Source organism: Lathyrus oleraceus, chromosome 2 (assembly GCF_024323335.1).
Source record: "Lathyrus oleraceus cultivar Zhongwan6 chromosome 2, CAAS_Psat_ZW6_1.0, whole genome shotgun sequence".
NCBI classification, from domain to species: domain Eukaryota; kingdom Viridiplantae; phylum Streptophyta; class Magnoliopsida; order Fabales; family Fabaceae; genus Lathyrus; species Lathyrus oleraceus.
In genome coordinates this window covers 246,819,000-246,823,799 of record NC_066580.1, presented here as the reverse complement: position 1 = coordinate 246,823,799, position 4,800 = coordinate 246,819,000, and positions in this window count along the sequence as shown.

Here is a 4,800-nt window from a genome sequence, read left to right as displayed (position 1 = left end):
TCAAAGATGAGGTCCAAAAGCAGTTTGGTGTAGGTTTTCTGACAGTTACTTTTTACCCTCCCTGGGTGGATAACATTGTTCCTGTGCCAAAGAAATATGGCAAGGTAAGGATGTGTGTTGATTATCAGGATTTAAATAGAGCAAGTCCCAAGGATGATTTCTCGTTTCCTCATATTGATGTATTAGTGGATAACACAACACAATTCTTAGTATTTTATTTTATGGATGGGTTCTCTGGTTACAATGAGATCAAAATTGCTCTGGAAGATATGAAGAAGACCACGTTTATCACCCCTTAGGGAACCTTTTTCTACAAGGTAATGCCTTTCTGTTTGAAGAATGTTGGGGTAACCTACCAGCGCGTTGTGGTGACTCTCTTTCATGACATGATCCATAAAGAGATTGAGTGCTATGTGAATGATTTGATTGTGAAGTCTCATGCAAAGGGAGAATATCAGGTCATCTTGCAGAAATTATTTGAAGGATTGAGGAAATTCAAACTCAGGTTGAATCCCAACAAATGTACTTTTGGGGTAAGATCCAATAAATTACTTGGCTTTCTGATAAACGAAAGAGGAATAGAGGTTGATCCTGCGAAGATAAAAGCAATTCAAGAGATGCTTGAACCAAAGACAAAGAAATAAGTGGGTGGATTCTTTGGGAGATTGAGCTACATTGCAAGGTTCATCTCTAATCTAACAACCACTTGTGAACCAATGTTCAAGTTATTGAGAAAAGATCAGGTCGTCATGTGGAATGAGAATTGTCAAGAAGCATTCGAAAATATAAAAGAATACTTGCAAGAACCTCCAAACCTTATGCCTTCAGTGGAAGGAAGACCATTAATTATGTACCTCACAGTCCTCGATGAGTCAATGGGGTGTGTATTAGGCTAACATGATGAGTCTGGCCGAAAAGGGATTGTAATATACTACCTGAGAAAAAAGTTTACCAGTTTTGAAATCAGATATTCACTGCTCGAGAAAACTTGTTGCGCTCTGGCATGGGTCGTTCACAGGCTAAGATAGTATATGTTGACCCATACTACCTTGTTGATCTCAAAGAGGGACCAAATCCAATACATTTTTGAAAATCCTGCTCTCACGGGAAGGGTTTCCTATTGTTGCTGATTACTTGGCTCATCAACCAATAGAGGATTATCAACCAATGAAGTTTGAATTTCGTGATGAAGATGTGTTATTTCTCAAAGACTATTACAATAAACCATACCTAGATGAAGGCCCAAAACTAGGATCATAATGGACGCTCGTGTTCGACGGTGCTTCCAATGCTTTGGGAAATTGTATTGGAGATGTCATTACTTCTCCCACGGGTTTTCATATTCCTTTCACTGCCATAATCTATTTTGATTGCACAAATAACATGGCCAAATATGAAGCTTGGATCTACAAGATTGAAGCAGCCATTGACTTGAGAATCAAATTTATAAAGGTATATGAGGACTTGGCCCAGGTTATCAGCCAAATCAAAGGAGAGCGGGAGAGGAGGCACCCAAATCTGATTCCGTACCGAGAGCATGTATTAAAGTTGATTTCGTATTTTGAGGAGATTACATTTGACCATATCCCGAGGGAAGAGAACCACTTAGTAGATGCATTGGTTACTCTGGCATTCATGTTTAAAGTTACGTGGGCAAATTAGGCCCCCTCCATTAACATTATGAGATTGGATGAGCCAACATTTTGCTATACTAATGATGACGTGCAAAATGATAAACCTTGGTTTTATGATATCAAAATATACCTCGAGAAACAAGAGTACCCGGAGGATGCATCTATCCCAGATAAGAAAACACTAAAGAAGTTGTCTGCCAAATTTTTCTTAAATGGGGATGTGCTGTATAAGAGGAATCATGATTCTGTCTGCTCAGATGTGTGGATAGACACGAAGCAGAAAGAATGACCAAGGAGATTCATGAAGGTTCATTTGGAACCCATCACATTGGTCATACCATAGCTAAAAATATTCTGCGAGCAGGGTATTACTGGATGACCATGGAAACTGATTGCCACCTTCATGCCAGCTCATGTCATCAGTGCCAAATTTACGCTGATAAAGTGCATGTTCCTCCCGTGCCTTTGAATGTTATAACTTCTCCATGGCCATTTTCAATGTGGGGCATTGACATGATCGAACGCATTGAGCCCAGCGCTTCGAACGGACATTATTTCATCTTATGCAAGAATCACTTTATCCCTAACCAGAGTTCTGTGCATGAGCCCTCTTATTCTCGACAGTGCAAGATTTTTTCATCCTCAGCGAAAGAAGTGATAAGTTATTCCCCCGAGCAATCGAGGTGGATTTTGTTCCCTCGTAAGTCCTGTGGTATTTGGTGTCATCTGTAGCGGTGCATTCGTGACCATCGAGCTATGGATAAACCCAACGTCAACTGAAAAATCAGAGTCGACACCATGCCTTATTTGTTTCCACAGGAAAGGGGAAAAGTACGAACAAAACCCAAAGATAAGAAGTTTTCAAATCAAAACAAATAAAATTCCAGAGATTACAGGTAAGGGGGTTGGTTAAACAGAGGGAAGGTATTAACATCCAAAGTATCCTAGGTACTCCTAGGAAGCCCTTTTTTGTTTGCAAGTGTTTTTTTTTTGTTGAAAAGATGTTTGATAAAAATGGAATGGGGGGATGAGAAAAGAATTCATTAATTATATTTTTGTGTTTGACAAGACCTTCGGTCTTTTGCATACGTACCAACATAAAAATGAGGGATCAAAACCCCATAGTTTGTGGTAACAATTTCAAAGAAGTTGGTGGATTGATTTTAACAAAGGTTTTAAAAGAAAGGGGAACAAAATGGCCGAGGACATCAAATGAGGTTGTTAGTTATTTTTGTCTTTTGAAATTAAGGTCAATATGGTTAAGTTCATATACAAGTTTGATTTAAGAGAAATTTTAAAAATTCATTGGCAAAAGCCAAAGTTTTTAGTCATTAAAACATGTCTAAGTTTGAAATCACAAGCGAAGAAGATTTTAAAAAAGAGGGAGAGATTTTGAAATTAAAGAAAGTGGGAGGAGATGAAGGACTACCCCAGACAAAAATTTTAAAAGTTAAGATTTAAAAATATCTGACCAATGGGAAGCAATCCATAAGACAAGAATGTGAGATAGAAACCCATTTCCTTTGGACTTTTGAGTAGAGAATAAGCAAAAGCAATATCCAAGCAATGATATGAAGGCCAAGGCATCAAATAAAGATAGCCATAATATCCAAGCAAGCATTCCAATAGCGAGCAGTCTACAGTGTTTTCAAATGTATCAAATGAAATATTTCCTTGGTTAACTCACTAAAATAATCATCAGACATCAATTAGAATAACATCATAACAATTAAGCATAGAGACAAAGTAACAGATGAACCAAGAGCACTCAAGGTTTGCATCAAATGAAATACACTGTCAAGGATGACTCAGTCTCAAAATAATGGCATTGGCCAAGTCCTTCAGAGCATATGGGATGTTGCCTAATTCTAAGTCCAAGAGCTCAAGTCAAGTCCAATAGAGATCCAACAGTCCACCAACATATTTGTTAGGGTTTTTTGTTATTATTAAGTATTTTAAGGTACTAAGACCACAAACAAAATCACAAGAACACAATATATACAATCACAAGATATGACTCAAGTGAGAAAAGTAAAAATGACTTAAACATAAACATCTTGCATGAAATGTAAATGACAATGAATGATAAAGGTACTGAAATTTAAATTGCATTAAGTAAATGACTTGAAAGTAAAGCAATGTTAATAAGGAGTTAGTGAAGTGTTAGTCAGAGAGTTTTAATTGTTTAAGTCATTCCTTGGAGAACACTCAACTATCCATTCACAAGTATGAAGACCTAAACCAAGGCATCATTTGTGAGAATGGCTCCAATTTGGATAAATCAACAAGTATTCCACTAGCTCTCACAAATGGAAAAAAGGTCAAGTCTTCACACAATACCATGAAGAATGGGAGACTTACAATCTCACTTACAAAAAGGTTATGCCTTTTGGGGAAAAATTTAGCTCTATGTTAAGTAATCGTAATTGGACTTATGCAGAAGTCACAACTACCTGATGTCGGGAAATAAAATATTGTTGTTAATACATGTCAGAGACATGGTACAAAGAACCAGGCTCCTAAAACATACCACACACAAAAATAAAATGGGAAGGACCTATCTTAGTCAGGCTCATGTCGATTCATCTGACACAAGGTCATTGATGAGTCAACTAGAATTTGACTTATAGAAAAATCATTGGTCAATGATGGATTGGGGAAGAATAGGGGAGGGGAAATGGAAATCCAAATTGATCACATGAGGAATTTCATCTGCTCAATACTATCCATTCATTTTGATGGATGAAATGTACATTTCATCAACCCCCTAAATCCAATAGTATTGATTAAATAAAAGTTCAAATCAACCATGACCAAGACCAAACAGAAAGTCAAGCATCACAAAGTCAATCAAATGGCTCAACAATATTTTTTAGACAATTAAACAAATAAAAATCCATTTTAAAATGAATTTAAATGCATTTTTTAATGGACAAAACCTCAAATCTCTTCAAATCACCAAATAAATGGCCAAGGGGTTTATCCTAGGTCAAATAAGGTCAAAGGACCTTAGATAAAGTTTTTTAGAATTTTAGGAAAGTCAGAAGTATTTTAAAATATTTATAAGCAAGTCCAAAATCATTTAATTCACAAAAAATATCAAAATTAATCCAAAAAGTAATTTTAATTAAAAACGTGTAAGAGGAGAATATTTAAAGATTTTTGG